The 25,268-nt window shown below is 38.7% G+C and overlaps 1 protein-coding gene across 3 annotated transcripts in view; it reads left to right on the forward strand.

Annotated features, from left to right (window-relative positions):
* Nucleotides 1-25,268, forward strand: part of CRACR2A (calcium release activated channel regulator 2A) — a 1,193,169-nt gene that overhangs the window by 149,021 nt on the left and 1,018,880 nt on the right. Inside the window, exon 1 of one of the 3 annotated variants that reach the window (XM_044087572.1) lies at nt 17,022-17,163. The exons of the other annotated variants lie outside the window; for them this stretch is intronic. The gene's annotated coding sequence lies outside the window, so the exon portion shown is untranslated. Of the gene's footprint in view, nt 1-17,021; nt 17,164-25,268 lie in introns of those variants that run through there. 3 annotated transcript variants of the gene reach the window in all.

Below are 25,268 nucleotides of genomic sequence, written 5' to 3' on the forward strand. Positions count from 1 at the left end.
ATCATCAGAAATCAAAAACCTGATATGATTCCTTCATACTGTTGTTTGTCAGGTGCCTGATATATCTTGTGCCATTGCAAGAAAGACACAGTTGTTTTTCAAATAATTGGCTGGATTCAAAGATGTATTTACAAGACAATGCAAGACCACACAACTCCATTTGTGTGTTTCACAAATCTCAGTTTCCCAATTCTAGGAAACTTCGAGAAAGGATAGTTTACACCCAGCTCTCCCTCTATATATCCAGCAGTACCACCTGCTCTCCTCCAAACATTATAGATTCTGACCGGCACAAAGTAGTACGACAGCACTTTGGTCACTAACTGATGCATCCTGCTAAACTCTGATAGTGGCCTCCTTAGTGGTGCCCTATATATAGACCTAACAAAGGCATTTGATCTCACTGACCACTATTTTCTCCAAAATAAACTAACTGAAAGTGGAATAAGTCCAGATGCCACTCCTTGGTTTTAAAACGTCCTAACTGACAGGTACTTCAGAGTTAAAATAGGATTCTCACAATCAGAATCTGCACCTGCTACCAAAGGTGTACCACAAGGATATTTTGTTGTCTTCCTCCCCATATTCATTAACAAACTTTCTTCTGACCATCACCAACTCCCACTTATCCTCTATGCTGACAGCATGGTCATTTACCTATTGGGCCACTTTCACACCAGTATTCATTGCAAATTCTGGTCAGACTTATGTGAGTTCCACCACTGGCTCAAAAAACATAAATTAGTTCTCAACCCCACCAAGACCAAAACTATACTTTTTGGAACTCCACAGAAGAGTCACCAAGCACCTGACTCTTTTAACTATCTTTGACCTGCACAACCAATCCATAGAAACAATTAAACCTTCAAATAACTAGGACTTGGCTTGATCAGGCACTAAACTTCCATTTCTATATATATATATATATATATATATATATATATATATATATATATATATATATATATAGGTTTACCTTGAATTAGTTGAAGGATATATGGCCGACTAATGTAAGGTCGAACACATAAAGTACAGCATGCCAAATATCGAATGGCCAAATACAGAAACATAACATCGGGTCTACCTTAAGAATCACGACTATCCAAAACGAGACCATGTAAAATGCACTGTTACATCACGATGGTTTGAAATGTAAACCGGGAAACAAGTACTACTCATCATAGGAGTCTCAGATGTGAGTGATACTATGTATAACACCAGATTTATTCTTCTACGTAAGACTCTGCAACATAGATACACTGAGTATGGAAATGGCAAGGTATGTGCCTGTAAAACAACAACAATAGAATACCCTTCAGCTAATAGTAGGTATAGCCATCTAACATGCTGTTATATATATTTTGTTGTAGTACCAGTTCTGCTTCAATTGAAGAGACAGGATTCATGCCAGGAAAGCTTGGCCAGATATATGGCACTATCTGCACTCAAAAGAGGAAGGATATGTTGTGTATCAGAGCAATCAGCGAATGACAGTACGTACTGGTGTTGTTATAGGAAGCTCAGAGATAGAGTGTAGAGGACGATGCATCACAACTGTAATTGACGAAGGTCATATGCTGATCAAGAGTACAGGACATTTCCACGGACCAAACACTGTTAAGGCTGCCATTCAGGACATTAGGGAAAAGTTGAAAAGAAGGGCAGAAATGTCCGTAGAAGACCACTGTAAGGTTGTCAGTGAAATTTTGGTGGAAACAACGACAACTGTTGTTAACGTCCTACCAAACACTCCAGCACTGAAACAGGTAGTCAGTGGGGTTAGGCGAACAAAGAAGAAAAGTATTGTGTAGGATATAAGTACCCTAGCGGATTTGAGGCCAAGATACCTACCAATTAAAAACGAGGAATTTCTTGTTGAACACACTGAGGCTGGCTGTCCAGCAGGTAATTGTGTGGTCATAACAACAGAAGGTAATTTGGAGATCATGTGTTATTCAGATTATATTTTGGTGGACAGAACATTCCCTATCAGCACATCTTAGTGCAAACAGATTTATACCATCCACTGTAAGTTGGAAGTTGCTGGGGTTAGTAAGGTTATACTGGTACTATACGATATACTGCCATCCAAGTCAGAGGCATGCTACAATATGTTTTGGGATTGTGTGTGTAGTATGTGTACATGGTACAATCTCCTATTAGCACCTAATCTGGTAATTAGTGATTTCAAGAAAGGTGCCATGAATGCCATTCAAACACATTTTAACAGCAGCATCACCAAGGGTTGTTGGCTTCACCTGTGCCAGATCATCTGGTGGCAGATACAGCGCTTACATCTCGCAGCACAGTTTGGTAGTTCCATAACATTTGCATTACTTTGTAAGGAAATACCTGCGTTGGCTTTTATTAGTCCAGAATATGTAGAAGGTACCTTGAATAAGATTGAAGCTGACATGCCTGACAGTGCTAAACCACTCTGTAAATTCTTTAGGGAGAATTATGTATTGGGAAGGCCCAGATGTTATGGCATGTGTAGCAACACATTAGAACGTTTGCCACCATTGTTTGCTGTTAGTTTCTGGAATCAATGGTCTAGGTTATCCTAGAAGCCAGAATGTGGAAGAAGGCTGGCATCAGCGTTTGAGGAGTCTACTTGGCAAGCCTAAATTTTATATGTTAGAAGTGCTGCATGCAGTGCAACTTGAACAGAATAGGGTTGATGATGTGAAGAGCAGATTAACTACAGGTATTCCTCCAACCCCAAAACAACACCGACTTGCTCATAAGGAAGCACTGTTCATGCAATTATTTGGTAGACGGGATGACCTTAGTGTGAGGGGGTTACATATTGTTGCACAATACTGCTCCTTCTAATAGGCCTATGTGTGCCATGAAGATCATTGTGGTCTTATGCATCATAAGCACATTTAGTCATGTTGTACACTATCTGGTGTTAGGGGCTCATACATAGGCTGTGATTCATGCACTTGTGGGAAAGGTTGATATTGCACATTTGTCTGTTCTGCTAGGGTGTGTTGGATGATAGTCTACTACTACCTGTCATATTGCACTCTTACACAGTAGCATACCATTATAGAAATTGTAGGGGTTAGCATTCTGTTTCGACTTTTGGAATGTCGACATTCCGGTAATGCCACGTGTCATCTTGCGACGTTTGTTTTTGACATTTGGTACGGTCGACATTTGTTGGTTAGACTAATTCAAGGTAAACTATATATATATATATATATATATATATATATATATATATATATATGCGCTTTTGAATGGAGATCAGGCAATTTACCCTTTTCTTCACTGTAGTGCAATCTCAGAGTTTGTATATATAATGTGCAGGGGGTGTGGGTGTGTGTGTGAATGTTGAAAGAAGTAGATTTTTGTTTTTTGGGGAATTTTTCTGATGTTTATTTTTTGGAAATTCGATCATATGGTCTCGTTTGTATGAGTTTCGTGTTTCTGAAAACTCAATCATCTGACATAAATTAGATCAGTATATGTATATATATGTATATATATATATATATATATATATATATATATATATATATATTTATATATGTGTGTGTGTGTGTGTGTGTGTGTGTGTGTGTGTGTATGTGTCTGTGTCTGTGTATATGAAAGAGAGCCAAAATAAACTCCCTCCTCTTCTGGGCCCAAAAGATCTTCCTTTTTGTAACCCAACCAGCCAGAGCAGCCATTGGCAAAGGAGTTCTCCTTTCTCAACTTGAATATGGCCTCCCGATTTTTGCTTCTGCCTCATTTTTCACACTCCAGACTATCTCTAACAGCATCTGCCAATTCATTAAAACTCACCTCTCTGTAAGCATCACTGTATCACCCTATAGAAAGTTAAATGGCTACTCATAAAGTGAAGAGCTAACCTACTTTTAGGATCCTAACTGTACAAATTACTCCAAATCCACATATTTACTCCCCTTGCAGCTAGACATCATCAAAAAACCTCCTCATGCAATTGCATACTTCTCTCAGTCACCTAAGCTTTGGCAAGCTCTCCCCATCAACACTAAGGAAATCAACACTTATTCCAAATTCAGAACCCAACTCAAAAAGCAAGTCTTCATCCACGCCTTCATCCACGCCAAATGCTCCTGTTTTAAAGTAGGACTTATCAACTAACCTCTCTCCTTTCCGAGTCTCTCCTCCTCTCTTAAGATTCACTGTAGATTGACCCACTTTAGAAACTAATGTATATATTGTGGATTCACTTTATAAGCTCAAAATTCTAAAATCTCAAATTTCAGAATCACGAGCACATAAAGTGGAAAATCCAAAAACACCGACTCCACAAAACTGCGAAAGCCTAAATCCTGAAACCACAAAACTGAGAAATTCAAACTCCCAACACTTTCAAACACCAATACAACACACACACACACACACACACACACACACACACACACACACACACACACACAAACACACACACAACTAAACAAGCACACTCACCTACCTGTATGATATGCAGGGGGCAAGCCCCCCTGCACCCCCATGTGGGGGGCTGTGCCCCCCACCCCCTACATAAATATTCTAACTCTAAGGTCGCACTACATACACAGACACACACACACAAGAAACAACACTACACAAACTACATTCCTCTCGCACACACATCGCAGTAACAACACACACTAACACACACTACAGCCACTACCCAACACCCTTAAACATAAACACTTACCTGAATCCATGAACACAGTGCAGCACCAGAACTGCTAATTCAAAATCTCCAGCATTCGAGATTTTGAATTTCGTGCTTCTGGGGTTGCGATCTTTCGATCCTTTACTTTATGAGCTCAAGATTCTGAAATTCGACATTTCAGTATTTTGAGCTTGTAGAGTGCTCCCATATATTGTACATTGCCCTCTGCTCGATTGTACATTGCACTGTGCTTGTTCACTAGAATGTGTGTATATATATATATATATATATATATACACACACACACACACACACACACACACACACACACACACACACACACACACACACACACACACACACATGTGTGTGTGTGTATATATTTATATAGATAGATATAGATAGATAAGTACATTTTTTTCCATGGAATTAGTCTGAAATACTCAGTTACTGCTTACATTTCTATATTTGTTTGTTTGTGAAGTGTTTTATATTTCACCCAGGCTGAGCCTGAAATTGGTCAGTATTGATCTGTCCCACTGCTCCAGTAAACAGATAATAAACTAATCTATAAATCAGTGATACAGACAGGAAAAACGATTTAGTTGCACAGGAATGCACATGTAGTATGCACACAGGCAGTTCTTTAGCTGTTCTTCATGTAAATGAGGTCTCATACAGCCTGGGATTCATAGACAAGTACCAGACGCCTGCACTTTGCTAATGTTTGAAGAGATCACCATGTGAAGAGCTGTGCAGCTAATTTGACATTTACTACAGATTGACTAGCACTTTTTATCCAGGGGACTGCATAATTACATGTTGAGTAGTACTAATGGGTAGACCTGTGCTAGGCTGCTCTGTGGCTGGAACAGAAGTACAGAACGAAACAGATGGCTGTCAGTGACAGTCGTCACAGTGAAGGCAGGCTAGTGCAGTTTAACTGCCCTTTTTGTTCATTTGGAGCAAGACAGGCAGCATAGCAGCCACCAGACAGACAATGTTGGGTGTGCACAACAAAGTGCCACCCCCATTCATCACATAAATGGGGAGGAATTGGGGCAGCTAGGATGGTAGGAAAGGAGAGAGCTGCAAGCAAAGGAAACAGACAAGGATAACTGTAAGGTATGAAAGATGGGTGGGGACATTCTTTTAAATGGGAAGATCTTCTTTTTAATATGTAGAAAATAAGGGCAGATAGGGAAGGCAGTGAAAAACGGCTCTGGATGGAATAAAGGGACAAGGGCAGGTAACAGGAGCAGGCAGATGAACATAAAACAGAGACACAGGCAGACAGGAGCAGTAGATGCACAAAAGGTTGGAAGGACAGTGGAATGACACAGACATAGAAAGGTTGGACAGGTGAAGATGAGGAGAATTGCACAAGAAACAAGGAACAGAGAGTGACACATAATTGAGGGAAACATCAGGATGGGGCTGGGTAAGATCCTGGCATGGATGGATGCCATGCTTTCCCAGACAGCAACAAGCCCAGGTGTCACTTACATGGTTGACCAATGTTTTAGGATGCTTGCTTGCCTACTGATGTGATGAGTAGGACTTGCTGGTTGTGTGACTCAATAAGCCACACCAGAAGGTACTCCATGTTGCCAAGGAGGGTATTCAGTTGTCACCGCGCCTTATTGTCTGCCAGTCACTACAAGTGATGTCAGGAGACCAGGGCAGACTCTTCCGGAACACTTTCAGAAGAGAAGCCTTCATTTCCCAGAGAAGTGGTCACAGAGGTCATCATTAATCCCTACAGCAATTGAACTGTAGTCTTCCTCCTGAAAGGCAGCCCTGTCAGCCAATGATGCTCCTGCTCCAGAGACATAAACTGTCACAAACTGAGGTGAGCTTCGCCTCATCTCCTCCTCCTCCTCTTCTACTACTGCGCCCGCAGAAGGATAACACAAGGGAAAAAAATGCACACGTGATAAGCACTGTCACAGGACTGCCAGAAAAGCCATATCCAGCCCACTTCTTGGAGAGTTTTCTCACTTTCTGAGACATTCATGCATATTAAGCTGTAATTTTTGTGCCATTGGAAAACAAGGTATGGACTTCTAAGTATATGGATAGAAGAGTAAGGATAGGAAGAAACAATAGCAATGAAAAAATGCTTGCAGTATGTCTATCACTTCTGTAACCGCTGCCTTCTACTGATGAAGTAGGCCAGGATGGCACCACCTCAGATTACTGTATCTGTGAAGGCACTACTTACCAGAGTGGGTGGTGCCAGTGACAATAGTAGTCTGGTAGTTAATACAGAGGATTAAGGCTATGAGCTTTTAATAGGCTGCTTTCTGTGGTGCAGAGTTTGGTTCCCTCAGACTTCATTCATCTGCTGTGTGACTTTGAACAAGTCAGTTAACCAGATAGTGCTTTGGGCCAATTGTGAAGATTTGGCTAGGCTCCTCAATGGTCTTCTGAACTGCATGCCTAGCAAGTACCTATGGATCTGTAAACTATCCTGGCAAACTCATGATAGGTATCCATCGTCTACACAGGGCCCTCATACTTATAAAGTAGGTACTTCTCAAAGCAGGAAGAAGAAGAAGAAGAAGAAAATCATGCTCTCCCTTACCCACCATGCTGTAGCCCTGCATTCTGCAGTGCTGAAGTAGCCATGTCTACTCACTTTGGTCTATTCGAGGAACAAAATGGTAGCCTCATGGACATAGATACACATTTTTGGATCACTTGTGAAATGACATAGTGCTGTACAGTGATGCTACTGTATGTCCATGGTGCTAAGAATGGATATAGTCATGCACAGAGGCATTACAGGCATATACATTCCTTGTATATAAGCATACTGGTCATATGCTTCATGGTCACTTTGATGTACATGGCAACTGCCAGCATATGATCCAGCAGTTGAATGGTTTCAATGAGGCTAGGGAGGTTTTGGTTTTACTTGACAGCCAGGAGTGGTGGGCCCCCAGAACTTGCATGTGAGAGCTAGGCTAGCAACAGCCACCCTTGTCTCAGTAGGGAAAGCACAAAGTTAATAATGTCCATTACAGTACAGTGCAGCAAGCTTCACTACACGTATGAAGGGAAGGAGTAATTAATACCCACCAGCATATCTGTCTTTCCAGATGCCTCGGGACTGCAGTTGCAGCAACCTGTAAGACAAGGTATAGCTGTCAAAAAATGCTATAGATATATTTTAATATACAGTACTATGCATGCTACAGAAGATTATAGGACCATATATTTGCATATCTATATATATATATATATATGGTTCCCTATCAGAAGCCTAAAACACTATAAGCTTGAAAATCAAAATCCTGAAACCAAAAGCCTGAAAACTCAAAATCCTGAAAACCCAAAATCCTGAAACTCAAAATCCTGAAAACACAAAATAGACATACTGACATCATTGTGGCTTTGCTATTGTTAGCCCTGTGGTGTTAGGTCATGCTTTGGGTTCAGGTAAGTGTGCGGTTGGTTTTATGTTAGGGTTAGGGGCGGTTTAAGTGAGTTAGGGTTAGGGCGCAGGTTAGGCATGTATGCAATAGTGACAAAAATTAGGGTTAGGGGTGGTTTAAGTGAGTTAGGGTTAGGGCGCGGGTCAGGTGAGTGTGTGATAGTGACGGACCTTAGGGTTAGGGTTAAGGTCAGTCGGTAGATATTAGTGTCTTTGTATTGCTGCATCCTAATAACCCTAGATGTTAAAAACCTCTTCACTAGCATACCCAATGATGAAGGTTTGCAAGCCATGATGGAAGTGTTTAATTTAGATACAGATTTTGATACAGATGAGAAAATTTTGTTACATTTTCTTCTGCAAATGGTTCTTGAGAATAATGCATTTATGTTTAAAGACAAATATTATCTACAGCAATGGGGAGTAGCTATGGGCACTCCCGTTGCTAACACTTATGCTAATTTAGTTGTCTTTAACTGGTAGAGAAACAATTTATTTAATGATGAAAGATACATAGAAAATATCAGAATGTATAGAAGATTTGTAGATGACATTCTGATTTTATGGGAAGGCACTATGGATGTTTTTAAAAAGTTTTTAACACATTTGGACTCAACCACCCAGTTTTTAAAATTTACAATGGAGTGGTCTTATACTTGTATTAGTTTTTTAGATATCAACATTGCAATAAATGGGAACCGGATGGAAACCAGTCTATACAGGAAGACATGTTGGGTGAACAACCTTTTACACTATAATAGTATGCATCCTAGACATGTGTTCCCAGGTATAGTCAAAAGTCAATATACTAGAATAGGCAGGTTATGTGACAACGATCAAGTGCTCATTCAAGAAATAGAAAATATGGAGAAGCTCTTTATAGATAGAGGCTACAATAAAAGAATGCTCAATGAGGTCAAAATTGAAGTCTTTCCAACGGAAGATTGTGCACATAATTCATTAGAAAAATATAACAAGGTATTTAACCAATCCACAGTGAATAGAAGGACTTATAACACTAGAAGCAGAGTAGCATATTTGATGCAATATACTAATGACATTTATGATTTGAAGAATATAATTAAACAAAACTGGAAATTATTAACTGTGGATGAAGGAATTAAAAATATAGTAGGTGAGCAACCTAAATTTATTTATAAAAATTCACCTAGTCTCAAACGACTACTATGTTTCAAAGAAGAGAAAGTTAAATTAAATGAACAGATACATCTGAAAACTGTAGGCACCTTCCCATGTACAAGATGTAATATGTGTCGATATATAAGTGATGAACAACTATATGAACATCCAAGAATGGATTTCACATTCAAACCCAGATTTTATGCAAGCTGCAATTCTATGAATCTGATATGTTTAGCGACATGTACAAGATGCGAAGTTTTTTATGTTGGTCTGACTAAGAGAAAATTTAAACAAAGGATATACAATCACATCTATGAAATAAAAAAGAAGAATGATAAGAATGCTCTAGCCAGACACATAAATGAATTTACAGAACATAGTTTTAGATTTCGAGTATTACAGCTAGTAAGTTTAAATAAAAGATGGGGGAACAATGTAAACACTCTAGCAAATATTGAATTGTCATGGATTTTGAAATTAGGTGCCCACTTACACCCTGGCTTGAATCAGAGTATTTGCATTAAACCAGTTCTAGATAGCAGGTTATATAAGTAAAGGTTGTTGCATCTATCTGCACACATACATATATATATATATATATATATATTAGTCCCACGGTTATTGAAATGTTGTATAATATTTATAGGCCATGAATAATAGCTGCCTTTTATTCAATTTCATTTCATTTAACAGTATCATTTAGTTTAACTATACCATCTAAGCACATGTGCACTCACAAATACAATATATGAAATATATGAAATGTTTTGTTATTCTATGTTTGATAAATATCTCAGAAGGCTATATATATTTTTTAAACAATATTAGTTTACATCTGATATACAATAACTGAATATACAGATTGTTTTATACTATATACATATACACAGTTATATTTATATTTATATATATATTTATTTACTTATTTATTCACTTGTTATTTGTTACAAATGGTTTATTTATATATGTATTCTATTTATATATTTATATTGATAGATATATTATTATATACATTTTATTTAAATAACATACTATATATGCACATATAGTAATATATTCATTCATTTATTTATACATTTATATATTTATATATGTATTAATATTTAATTGTTAATATTTAAGATTTTATAGATTTTTAGTATATAAGTATATTGAATTTGAATATATGTTTGAGGATCTAAGTATATATTTTTAGTAAGGAAGTACATATAGAAATTAAATAAATATCAATCTTTACATCTTTGGCTTTACAGATTCATACCTTTGGTCCCATATATGTTATTGACATGTATACACTCAAAAACATGAGGTCCTTACATGATATTTATATCTGACATTTACAGATAGGAATATTTTCGATATTTTTTATATATAAGTATTCATATGAATACATGAATCTTGTATATATAAACATATTTTTTATTCTATGTACTCTTTATATGTATTTATATTCATATTCATATATTTTCATACAGAATATAAGAAAGCTTTTCATATAGAATATGAGAAAGATTTTACATATATTGTTCTACAAATTTATGAAATGCAATATTTGCACATTATTATATAGTGACTAGATATGTTTTAGATGTTTTAAATTGTTTTAAAGTTGTCCCAATGTGTTTTAAAGTTGGAAAGTATTGTTTTTAACAAATGTATATAAGCATTGTGACAGTTTGTCTACTAGCCCTCCATATAAACGTGAGCACTATTTTCTGTTTTGAATTTAATTGAGCAAATTGAATGATTGGATGCATTTACCTGTTCTAATTGAAATTTACTGACTATATATACCATCTGGAATCGTTCATTAAATGTGAAGATCTGAGGAAGCGCACTTTCAGTGCGTGAAAGTGCTTATCTGTTTGTTTTTCGTGAATAAAGAGTTCGTTTATGGTATTTTGAAACAGCATCCTCTTTTTGGTTGGCGAATCCATCAGTGTTTTTTACTACATATTGGCATATTAGCATTATTTGTGTTTTCAGGATTTTGAGTTTCAGTTTCAGGATTTTTGGTTTTCAGGATTTTGAGTTTTCAGGCTTTTGGTTTCAGGATTTTGATTTTCAAGCTTATAGTGTTTCAGGCTTCTGATAGGGAACTATATATATATATATATATATATATATATATATATATATATATATATATATATATATCATATGTTTGTGTGTATATGGTCAGACACTAGTGGCTTTTGTGTTCCTATTTTTGCAGATATCAGTGATTGAGAATTAAGCACAACAGATCAACAAAGGTCTAACTTTAGCCGGACACCTGTGTTTAACAATAATGGCAACATGCAGGTAACACCATCTGATGACACAGGAGGACTGTCTGCAACAGTACTGGGGTGGGGTCATCCACATTCCTCATTACAGAGACCCCCCTAGATGTATAGACTGAGCACATAGACTCACCAGTGTATGACAGACATGTTCTACCTTAGATTACCTCACAGTCTCCATCTATAGCTGCAGCACACATACAACATTCAAAATGTGCACCTTTTCAGAGGTTTGCATACCCAACATGGGGGATAGATGTGTCAGTTAGACACTGCCATGAGTCCAGGAGCATCCCTGATATGGTTGTGACAACTGGCAGTAACTAGCAGATGGGCAGGTCAGTGATCTAGGCATAATCAGGTGTGACTCACAGTATTTTTAAGAGGGTGAGTGTGCTTAGTGGATTTCATGATGGCGTACAGCAAGTACCCTGTCTTATGGAGTATAGGGACAGGAAGAGATCAATGTTGCTGAGGTTGATTGTGACAAATGCTGCCTTCATAAGTGGCTCCTTGAGACTTATGGCCATCATAATCCATCATGCCTCAATAGGTCTTGCCTTCCATGGCCATGAGACAGTCTGGATACAGAGAGTCAGTCATAGAATGCATCGGGTCAGACTATATAAGACAGCTGTTATGGTGTCATCACTGTCACCTGTGGGCATACAGCCCACCACCTATGTTCATGTGTATCAGTCCACATCATGTGCAATGTTTCTGTTTGGACTCAGTACCTGGGATACCCTATTAGGCTGCATACATACATTCCCATAATTCACCAGTCAACTCTAATTATGGAGGTGATGACCAATTCATGATAATGCAATTACAATTGTCAGAATCAACACATGTCATGCCCTATCAGGCTAAACATGCATAGTCCTGCACTTCTGTTTCTTCCCTGCCATGGTCTGCATCAAGCTGTGACACCAGAAGCCAACAAAGAGGACAATGGCAATGATCCCTGACTCCCAACAACCTCCCAGAGGTGCCATGTTAACCTCCCTTGATTCTACTTCATAGTGTTTTAATCACCTGTCACTATGTCCCTCCAACTGTGCTAGTGATGACTGTGCCCTGAGAACCCCATAACCTCTGTGTATGGTGATATCTGATACACAGAACTGCCATTCCATACACTGATCTACATAGCCTGATTGTGGTAACACATGCATCAGTTTATTCTATGCTGTCTGTGTCATTGCTAGTAGCTGTGGACCAGATGCCACCTCTTTGCTGTGGACCAGATGCCACCTCTTTGATGGTGCTGCTCTGTATTCTGCTCATATTACCCCAGCTGTGGACCTGCTGCTGTGAGTTCCTCACATGACATTCCACCATGCTCTTCTGTTACTAGTACAACTGGTATTGAAACCCATGCCAAGATGTTCACCTGTCACTGTATTTGTTTGCACAATGGCAAGTTATGTAGCATGACACACACAATAAAGATCTTGTTGCAGATATCTGGATTATGTTACAGTGCCTCTACTGATTTATCTAAGTAATGGAATCATCCCTTGGGTAGGGTGAACACCAGTGCCACTGTATTACGCATTTCTGCTTATGGTACATATTGTCTGTTCTCTGTATGCTCAGGGGGGCGCAGATGGGGGAGTCATATAATAAGGATCTGGGGCATATCCAACATCACCTGCAATACAAAACAAATTACATATTGTATATGGCATGCTATGTGCTCGCATGGTACCTGCATATATGGATTTGTCTGTCAAACGTGTGTGCACCTACCAACCAGATTACACTATGGTAAGGTCCCTCACAGGAACCTTTGGTATAAGGCAGATGTATGCTAATTATGTGAACTGTAAGAAATGTATGGGTGGCACATGAACACATTAATAGTGCCTTGGTGTTATAAACCCCCTGGCAGTCAAGTGAGCAGAATCCCTTCTTGTTGATGCATTGCAGTCTATCTGGACCATGTGGAGCCTTGATGGCAGTGTGTGTGTGTGTGTGTGTGTGTGTGTGTGTGTGTGTGTGTGTGTGTGTGTGTGTGTGTGTGTGTGTGTGTGTGTGGCCTGTGGCTCCCAAGATCTTATGAAAATGAGCTATTCATAAAATTCCTTCCTGCTGGTTCATAGGTTCATAGGTAGGTACTAGGCTATCGGCCCAAGGGCCTACGTAAGCCTAGCCAACAAGGTTCCCTGGCTTACGCTAACCAAGAAGGTTATTTTCCTGTGCCACTGTTGAGCAGAGACACAGAAGTGATCCCCGGGGTGTATTTCCTATTTCCCATCCACCCATCAAGATTTTTCTTGAAGAGTGCTAATGAAGAACTTTGCTTGACATAGATGGGTAGCCTGTTCCAGAGTATGGGAAGTCTCTGGGACAGGAATCTATCCCTCCAGCATGTCCTGTTTATTGTGGTGACAAGGTTTAAGTCCCTAGACTGTGTAGCTCGGAGGGATTGGGATTTCTTTAGGTGTAGCATGTCCAACAGCTCTGGGTTTGACATAGCTTTATATGTTAGGCAGAGATCACCTCGGAGTAGGCGATATGCTACAGAGTAAAGCTGGAGTTTTTTGAGGTGGTCAGTGTAGGGCATTTGTTTGAGGCCGGTAATCCTCTTTGTGAGGTACTTCTGTGGCTTTTCCAGTTGCTGCAGATGTCTTGTGAGGTACAGTCCAAAAGGGGCATTGTACTCTATAATGGGCCTAATGAGTGTCGAGTAGAGGGGAACAATGACCTCTTTTTTCCTAGATGAGAACCCTTTTATGATGAGGTGTGCCACGTAGAAGGACTTCCTGACTACTGTAGCGATGTGGCTATCAAAGGAGAGACTACTCTCCACCTGGGTCCCAAGGTCTCTTATCACACATTCGGTGTTAAGTAGATTGCTGCCTATTTGGTAGTTCATGGGTACAGAGTTTTTACCAAAGGGAATGACACTGCACTTTTTGGCATTGAGCTTGAGGCCATGGCTCTGACACCAGGCATTTGTCTCAGTGAGGCCCTTCTGTAGGATGTCCACATCATTTGGGGACTTGACTATGGCTCCTAGTTTGCAGTTATCTGCGAACTTTGTTAGCCAGAGGCCTTCTGTGTTATTCTGTACTTCAGAGAAGTAGATACCAAGCAGGAGAGGTCCCAGGACGGAACCCTGTGGTACTCCACTTGTCACTGTTTTGAGGTCAGATTGGAGTCTGCAACTTTTACAGTGGGGATTCTGTCAGTGAGCCAGTTGGCAACCCATCTTGTGATGTAGGGATTTATACCTAGTTTAGTGAGTTTAGCTATAATTCTAGAATGGGGGATGGTGTCGAAAGCCTTGGCGAGGTCAAGATAGGCTGTGTGAACCACCTTCCCCTCATCTACGGCTTTGGTGACTGCCTCAAAGAAGTCGATCAGGTTTAGGAGGCATGATCTGACTTTCACAAACCCAAACTGGGTGGGATCCAGAGTTTGGAGGCTACCAATGTCTTTGTTTATGAGTTCCATGATGATACATTCCATGGCCTTGCAGACCAGGCTCGTCAGGCTAATAGGTCGATAGTTCCTGGGATCAGTGGTGGCTCCCCCTTTGTGGAATGGGATAACTGTTGCTGTGTGCCATTCAATGGGCGCAAAGCCTGATGCAAGGCTATTATTGAACATGGTGCTTAAGTGGGGAGCCAGTTCATTCTGAAGTTTGTGTAAAACGCAGCCTGGGATGTTGTCCGGTCCCATTGTGTTTCTCTTATCTGCAATGCTGGAAATTCAAGTATGCTTTTGTACAGATTGTACCACAAAGCTGAGGAACTGGTTAAGAGTTTGTGAGCCTGACACCTGCAATATCCCTAACATGCTCCCAGTAGGTCACTGAAAGGTCCATGTGGCTTAATTGGTTAAAGTTACACATATTTTAGTATCAAAAGAAGTGGGCATACCACATGTCACCCTTCAGTTCTGTTTATGGTTGACACACTGCAACAGTATCACTTACAGTTTCCTTGCCCACACAGAACAGTCTGCAGTCTACTGGTCTGTGGGCTGATAGTAAGTCAGGAGCTGTCTATTCATCCTGCTTTGTTGCAGCTAACCTGCAGCAATAGGAACATTTGCACAGATAATGGATGATTACATGTTGAGTTATGGCTGCTATTAACCCAGTCATCACTTTTCTGACGTACACCATGCTTGCAAGTGCAAAACAACTAGATATGTACCATGGTACAGTGAGCCTATTTTATTCACTTCTGAATCTTTCCAACGTTTTAGAAGTCATTATTTGTATACATAGTGTGGCTTATTAACACAGAGTTCCATAATGTCCATGTCATCATGCTTTCCTTAGCATGTATGACATCCTACACTATTTTACTCCTTGTGCAAATGTCTGTGCCTTATAATCATCATCCACAATCTGCACATTGTCAGCATTTGTGCTAATTCCACATCACAATGCTCTAAACCTCTGTGAATCCTTGCAGTGAAATCTGTGCAAATGGAGTAACTCAGACAGCTATGACTGCACAGATACATGCCTGGTAACATTGCACAATACAATCAAGTTGTGTGGGTTGGATGTTCAGAAATGCTAATTATTCATATGCCTAAATTATGAATCATGTAACTCAACCATCCCATGCTACTCTGAATCACATCTCATGAGTTTTTTTTAAACTTTTTTGCCTGTTTATAAATTGTATAACAGCCAAATGTTTTTCTCTTTTGGACAGTAACCAGATCATACCAAATGGGTACAAGGGACAGGTTGTGTTGTTGCTGTCCATCATACCTCTCAAGTGTCCAAGTTTTTGCAGAATGTCCAGATTTTTTATTCAGATTTTGTGTGTGTTCTTCAAAAAAATTCTGGCTTTCTGGCAAATGACTAAACAATGACCTACATTTAAGTTTCAGACTTTATATCCTTCAAAAATGCATGATAATGCAAAACCTGTTATTCTAGCAACTTTCTAAGTTTATAACAACAGTAATTAAAACATACTTATTTTTGTTCCATTGTCCTCCCATTATTTTTGTCTTTGTCCAGATTTCTTGTGCTGAGTTTGAGAAATGTGCTGCACGTCTTATTCATTTGTGTTTTATTATATATTTATTTATGTTTGACAAGACCACACCTCCATCTAACATGGCATATTAATTTTTTCCAGGTCATATCATTAGGTCAGATCTTTGCATAACAATACCAATGCATTACAGTATGTGAAACTCACCAATTAATATTTCATGCACGCATTCATTTACAGGGCAATATATTCCATTTGCAAGTTAACATGCATTAAAGAACATATACTTGTAGTACAGTTAAAAGAATATCATGTTATTGATGCTATTTAACAGTAAATTAGTAGGTGAAGTCAGAAATATTCTACCAGGAAGTTACTGCAGGCAAAAACACATAATTACTGTAGGCCACCTTAATTTGCAGACATGCATTGCTTACTTAATATCTGCTGTACAACAACTTTTCTTCTTTAGTGTCTTCCTGTATTTCTGGTTTGACAAGATCATTTCTAAAAGTTTATGTGCTCATGAAGATTTACTTCCGAAAACCATACAGTTCCATAGGAATTAGGATAATCTGTTTCTGCTGAATATCACAGAAAGGAGTCTTTCATGCATTTATTTGAAAATCAGAATGTGGCCACTGTTATGAAATGGATACCTACTGTGTTGTTCTGAAGGTGAGTTGTGAAGCATCAGGGCTTTTATTTTACAGGGCAAGAAATATTAATGGTTCTGCTAAAGCATATGTGCATGTTTTGATCTTGAGTTGGCAAATATAAAACTCACACTGGTCATGGTAATATCATATGAAGTCTGTACATGTAGCATATATATAAAAATAATAACAAGTGTAAAAGAGGGTGTGGTAAAGAAAGATACACGAGCATAAAGTTTCAAAACTGAAACTACAGTGAGCAGCCTGGACTTGTAAGACATTCCCATGCCTCCACAGACACAGTGAAGCTCAAATGAGGAAGCACTATGTTCTTTTAAAGGTTACAGAGAGGCAACGTGTTACACAGAGGAAAGGCACTTATAACATCATTTGCAAGACCTAACAATTAATTCACCGCTTTTCATAAAAGGCAGCAAAAATGTTATATGATTATAGTGAAATACCCTAAACATCCATTGACCAAATTGAAAGATATTTCTAGATGTGTACCCTTCCCACAATGCATTTTTCTTCCACTCATTTTAAAAGAAACTGCTAATTAATATTAGAAATATTTCCAGTCAGATAAAGAATTAAGTTTTGGAAACTGCAAAACATTCTACTGCTGTTTTGAATTGATCAAATATACATCAGGTACATAGTCACTTCACTCAAACACATACTCAAACAGACTTTGATATGTCATCAGTTCTGAGTAATGTTGTAAGTTTTTTTTTTCTATTGTGTTTCCTATGCTATGTGAAACTGTAAGAAAGTCTCAGAAGACACGTGTACCTTTCTAGAAACAGCATTGTTCAAAATTATCAAAAATCCTTAAGAGTAGGTTTGGTTTGGCTTTCCACATGACTGCAGTAGTTAGATCAGTAAACTGACAAGGAATTTGCAAATATTAAAAAAAAAAAAAAACATTTAAAGCTGGTAAAAGAAGTGAAAAACAAGTGTGCAACAAAGAAAATGTGGATTGTTAACTAGAAGGTCAGTCAGCCACTATTCTTGTACAGCTTTCTGACTGTATGATCACTGTTAAGCTTTACATTGATTTTAGTGTAATTGCCACTTCTTCAAGAAAATGCACGTTATTGGAGCATAGGTGAAAGCTGCTATTCGACTCTTCTCTGCTAGTAATGACAGTCTGGGTGTCTTGCTGACTCAGTGGTAAACTCTCTCACTCACAGCACCAGGGTCTAGGGTTCATTCCTAACTTTTTCACACCATCTATGTGGAGTTGACAAGTTCTTCCCTTGAGTATTCCCTAGCAGTTTTTATTTTCTGCCTGCCTTCCAAAAGCATACTGTTTGATTTGCTGCAGGAAACTGATCTTATATTTAAACATACTTATATAACCTTGTCTTTGAGACCTAGGTTATGTGTGCAAAGCATCCATGATTCAGCCCCGTTGACAAGTGCTAACTAAATGAATACAAATTTCAATTATATAGTGCCTAACTGAATGTTTCTTTTTTCTTTTGCTATTTTGAAGTGATATTTTTCAACAAGCAGCTTATAAATGATTTTCAAAGCCGTAAATTTTAACTAAATGAAAAACGGTCCCACAGCAAATGCATACAGAACAAAACTAGGGAGGCTCTGGCAAAACAGAATTTCAATGGAAAAAAAAATGCAAACCTGCTTTGATGACAGCATCCTGGGAGATATGCAAATCACCTCTTAAGGTTATACAAGTATTTCAGTTTAATGGTTTCTGAATGCACAACGAGTCTTCTTATTTTCACTTTATTGAAGCATTTATGCCACCAAACCCAAACTTCAGTAACTAAACTTATGTATTTAACGTTTATGGATTCATCATCAGTACAGCTGAAGTGGGGAGTATAATCTATCCTCTGAAGTACTCAGCATATGGACAATCTGATGTCCATCACATTAGGGGTGGGTCCCAACTTAGGCCAAATCAAGACACATATATATTCCACAACAAATGCATAGAGGGCAAAACCAATGAGACTCTGGCAAAACAAAGTGATATAAAAATGCAAGCCTTCCTTGAGGAAAAAGTTTATAAGGGCTATAAAAATGGGGGTGGGGGTGTACACCAGCAACCCACTTAACTTTGATTGTTGTTAGAGATTAATATTTATTTACTGACAGTTTTGAGATAATGTGAGACTTATGCTCTCTGAGAACAAGCATGTTACCTAGTTGGCAGGGGACCTTTCTTTTTTAAAGATCAGTATTTGGTGGTGTCCTTCCGTACCTGGACATGTTAGTAATTATTCTAATAATTAGTGCACCTATCCAAGCTGCTATTTATTTATTGAACACAGTATTTAAGTTGGTACTGTGTTAACATATGTCTGTTCATTATTTTCTTACACACATTTGTCTGTTTCTGTGATTTCATATATCGACTGGCATACGCAATGAAAAAATCCTGCTGTTATTATGATTTATTCGTTAACCCGAAATATAAACCAGTCTATCGCTGTCTCTTTTCAGCCCTGACCTTAGCCACAAGATTGGGTGAATTAATACACATCCCAGAAAGTTCAGAGCAGCCAGTCAGATTACTCAGACAAAATCCAAACTGTTAAGGGCAGATCCTGCCTCTTAAACCTGGTTGATTTTTTTGAAACAGTCACCAAGGCCATTGACGAGGGGAAGGTGGTCCACACAGCCTACCTGGACCTTGCAAAAGCCTTCAATACAATACCCCACTCGGGCATTATAGATAAGCTCACCAGCTTAAATATAAACCCCTATGTCACTAGATGGGTTGCAAACTGGCTCAAGGACAGAACCCACATGGTTAGAATTGTTGGAGCCATGTCAGACGCCAAACCAGTTACAAGTGGCGTCCCACAAGGCTCAGTCCTGGGACCTCTCTTGTTCGGTATATATTTCTCGGTGGTACAGGCTAACATGGAAGGACTGTGGCTGACCAAGTTCGCAGATGACTGCAAACTGGGCGCCATAATCGACTCTCCAGCCGACACAAGCATCCTACAAAAGGGCCTCATAGAAACAGAGAACTGGTGCCAGAGCCATGGCCTCAAGCTAAACGCCAAAAAGTGTATAGTCATCCCCTTTGGCAAAAACAAAGTGCCCACACATTACCACATAGGTGGTAATCCATTAAGTACGGAAGAAGTAATTAGGGACCTGGGGACCCAAGTTGATACCAATCTCTCATTTGACAACCACGTGGCCAAAGTGGTTAGAAAAACATTTGATATAGCCCACCTAATCATGAAGGGATTCACATCTAGATCAGGGGAGGTCATCGTGCCTCTTTACTCATCCCTCATCAGGCCCATAATTGAGTACAATGCCCCTTTTGAGATGTACCTTACCAGACACCTGCAGCAACTGGAAAGACCCCAAAAGTACCTCACCAAGAGGATCAAAGGGCTCAAACGGATGCCATATGCTGCCCGGTTAAAGAAACTCCAGCTCTACTCAGTGGCATACCACCTGCTCAGAGGCGATCTGTGCCTGACATATAAAGCCATGTCCAACCCAGAATTAATGGACATGCTGCACCTCAGAAAATCCAAATCCCATCGAGCTACGCGCTTGAGAAACTTGAACCTCAGCACTGAAATAAATACGACATGCTGGAGGGACAGATTCATAACCCAGAGGCTCCCTTCACTCTGGAATAAAATCCCAGTCCAGGTTAGGCAGAGTCCCTCACTGACTCTCTTCAAGAGGAATCTTGATGAGTGGATGGGAGATAGTAGGTTTACCCCGGGTATCACTTCTGTGTCACTGTTAGACAGAGGCACAGTATACTAACCTCGAAAAAGGGCATAGCAAAATTCATTTAAAATGGGTGGCGAAAGCCAAACACACTCTGGCTAGGCTTATAAATGCCCTAGGGCAGATAGCCTAGTATGAGTCTATGAACCTATGAACCTATGATATTGAGCATACATACATACAGTGCCTGAGGGTTATAAATTAGCCTCAGACCAACCAGGAATGAGCTAGGGACTTTAACAACTGAGCTTCCCTTTCAAAAACACATAACTAAGTGATTATAATCATAATCATACACAGATTTATTATCTCACAATGCAGTAAACCCTTGATGGAATCCAAAAGCAAAGAATCTGCTGGAAATAATAAAAGAAGTTTTTCTTGCCTGCATTTTTCATCTACGGTTTGTTGAGCTGTTTCCAGCTTACCCTACAATTAATATTTCAGGTTTTCTAGTCATTTCCATCACAATGGCTTTTTGTTAAGGATGTGTGTAATTTGCAAAGACATAAGCATCCACCTGTGTGATTTTCAAAAAAAATGCTATGGATGCAAATAAATGCTAGTCTGTGCTTCTGTGCTTCGCCAGTCAAACAATATATACCATTTATGATCTCACTTTGGCCATCATTTCATTTCTAAGCATGTGATGTTAATGTACTCCAGAAATGTAAGTTATATATATATGTATATATATATATATATATATATATATATATATATATATATATATATGATATAAAGTTATTGACTCAAGAAACCCACTAGAACTGGGAATGCATTCCATTAAATTCACCCTGGAAATGCTGAAAAAAATCCTGTATTTCAAATGAACTCTGAATGGTAGATGAATAGGGATCTGCATTGAGTAATGGATATTCTCAAGTTATAGGACATGTAATGGAGCACCACGTGGATTATTCACAAATCCATGAGTTTTCGTCCATCAGCAGCAGTTCTCAAAATATGAGGCTAGACTTAACTGTTTCAGGAGAGGCCAGAACGACTGAATGTTCTGTACTTCACAAAGTTAGTATCCTGTATTCATTTTATGTGCGATCAAGTTGAATAAAAAGGGCAATAGGTAAAAAATATGTGATTTGACTGCATATCAGTAATACAAATGATAATATACACCCTATAGAGTGATGTCCCTAGACACTGCTTATGCTGTTCCTTTGCTGGGCAGATAAGTTCCCTTTGGGGGAAAAAAACTTCCATTTATTAATTTTACTTATTATTTATTCTTTCATCTTCAAGACATTTATTTTAAGGTTAGGAGTTTGTATTTCAATGGACTGTCATGAGGCTGTACTGTACTATATTTTTAAATGGAGGCATTTTTTTCTGACAATTTAAAAGTTTAAAGTAACTGAAAAACATTTTTCTGTGGAGAACATTTGTTTATTTTAATTTGTAAGGCTGGCATAGTGTTTTAAAATGCATTTTACTGTGTCTGAGTGGGAAAAAAATGACTTTTAAAGACTTTTTATTTCTACCGGTGTTCTCTGCTTGACCATGAGAAAGCCCATGGCCCTAAGAAAGAGGCAACACTATAGGCTTGACCATGGAACAAACTATTGGCTCTTCTTCCAACCACAAAAACAAAAAGTTAAGTAAACAGCCTTTGTAACCACAGCAGGCTAGCAGTTTGCCTGAGCTACAGGTGAGTGACTTTGTTGTGGCTATTTGTTGTACCTCAGGCCATTCATCTTTTACCTCTGATCCCTGTGGTGTAACACCTACAACTACTATGGACCAGAGGTTAGCCACATCCTTTGTGGTTGTTGAGGTTCCCTCATGGGGCAAGGGAGATCCACTCTTGTTGGTCCTAGGACAGGGAACTGGGGCTTCCCTGTATTTTCCGAATGTTGTGCCCACCCCTAGGAAAGCTGTTTCTGCCACTAATACCACTGTTGGTCCCATTTTTTTGTCAAAAAATAGCAGAAAACTAAGCAAATATCTATTCCTCCTCAAATTTCCTTTGACAGGAACAAGAACAGGAAAACAATCCGTAAGTCAGCCACAAGCCTCAATACACATCACTGGATGCATTTAATATCAAAAAACACCCACTGTATAGCACTTTCATCTTTACTACAGAGGCATAATTAGAACTGTGAATACAAAACACACACAGCCATTTTATAACATACAGCAGGATAGACACACCTCTTGGACTCAACCAACTTCTGTAGACATCAGTACAAAACAGGAAATCAAGACAAACACCTTGAAAAATCATATAAATATACATTTTACACCTGAACCAACAGTGAAAATAAAATAAAATAAACATTTAACCAAAGTACATCATAATCTACTGTCTCTCCTTTATAATTCACTGCTAATAAAAATATTGTCATTCAAACTGGGAAAGGTGGTAGCATCCAACGTTAGCTGCCAGAGCATTTTCTGGTGAAGCAGATTATTCTGGCAGTTACCTGCATATTGAAGAATCGGCAATTGTTCAAGAACCAGAAAGTTTAACTTAATAAAACCAGCACACCCAGTGGAATGTCTGGCCAGTGTATTTTTCTGATCTTTGCATTGAATAATATACACATGATGATAAATATGTTTATTTAAAGAGTTTTTAGTTGTTCCCACATAGAAAGCGGGACAAAATGAGCATGTAGCTAGGTATACCACTCTATTTGAAAAACCATTAAAAAAACATACAGCCCGGTAGTGTCTAAGTTACTTAAAAGGGTGCCATTGTCGCAAGCGTTTATGTAAGGGCACTGATGGCAGTCCAGACATTTCCTAATAGGTAATAATCTCTTAGCATGATCACTGGCCCTCTCCAACAGAAATTTAATGTTAGATTTGTTTTTGTAAGTGAAAGATGGCAACGGTAAAAAAAGTTGTCTAATATTCAAATCACATTGTAGCGTAAACCAATTCTTCTGCATGATCTTTTCAATGAAGACACTCTCTTTGATTTAAAAATATTTACCAGAAAGCTTAATTTTCAAATATACGTGAGGGATGAAGACAGTAGTAATATCCCCAAAAAATTCAAAAGGAAGAGTATAGCAAATCCTCCTATGCACCTTGCCATTAACATGTTTGAGAAGCGATGTGAAAGAGAAATTTGAGCTTTGTTGCAAAGCAACACTCAACAATGTTTTAACCTTTCAGTCCCAAAAAAGCAGCTTTTTCAACAATTCAGTAACAATCGTAGCATTAGATGTATGAAACCAGACAAGGGTGGGGTCTGGTTATCATGGATTATGTGGACTATTCAGGGAATATGTATAATCTTTGCATGATGATAGTGTATGCAGTGCTTTTTCCATTAATGAAATTAATATAGCTTACAGGGCTATCAAAGTGGCCTTTGATCAGTTGCTGATGTTTGACAAGATTTCACATGGTCTTTATGATTTTCTTAAAGTGGATTTTCCTTTTGTTCCTAAGATTTTTGGCATCCCTAAAATCCACTCAAATACCTTTGACCTGCTTTATGTCTGATTGTTGCTGCTAGTGGGTCAGTTATAGATCCCCTGGCCAAGTTTATTGATCAAAAATTGAAAATTGTTTTTGTTTCCTTTCTGCACATTGTAAGAGACTCATGATCTCTCTTGGACAATTTGTGGTGATTACCAGCCAAAATAGATCTGTTGGTCACCTGTGATATACAAAGTCTATTTACTGTAACACCCCACAACATGGGACTTGAATGGTTTGTTGACATTGTTACATAGTTTGGTCTCCTCTCCAAGACTGATGACATCTTGGTTACTGCTGGACTTAGTGTTACATAACTTCTTGATGTTTGAGGGTGAATTTTTCAAGCAGACTCTTGGAATGGCCATGGAGGCTTGCATGTGCCCCCATGTTTGCAAACGCTGTCCTTTTAAGATGGGAACTTGGTTTACTTTTTAAACTCTTCCAGTTTCAAATATGTGCAAATTATTTTAGCTACTTGGATGATCTGCTCATTATTTGGGATGGAACTGTTGATGAACTTGAAGTTTTTATTTCACAGTTACAAGAAAGTACCAATTTTCTCAACTTCACATTCTCTTGCAAATGTGACCAGATTATCTGGACATTAATGTCAGGAAAGAGCTAAATGACAAATTCAGTATAAGAATATTCAGGAAGCCTACTTACTGCAATACTTTTCTCTTTTTTACTAGTTGCCACCCCTCCCTCAAAATAGGGGGGGGGGGTGGTCAAAGGTCTTGAACAATTTGACTTTTTAAGATCAATGTTTGTAAATCATGGGTACCCAGCAGCACTCCTAGATTCCATTAGGAATGAGATATGGAGTGAGAGAAACAACAGATATGCCCCTATCATCAAAAGAGGGTTGAATCAGATAGACAAGAAAGACAATTCTACAAGCGTTGATGGGCAACTTAATATGGTTTTGCA

This window comes from Protopterus annectens, chromosome 11.part0, assembly GCF_019279795.1.
Source record: "Protopterus annectens isolate FY-2018-M chromosome 11.part0, PAN1.0, whole genome shotgun sequence".
Taxonomy (NCBI): domain Eukaryota; kingdom Metazoa; phylum Chordata; order Ceratodontiformes; family Protopteridae; genus Protopterus; species Protopterus annectens.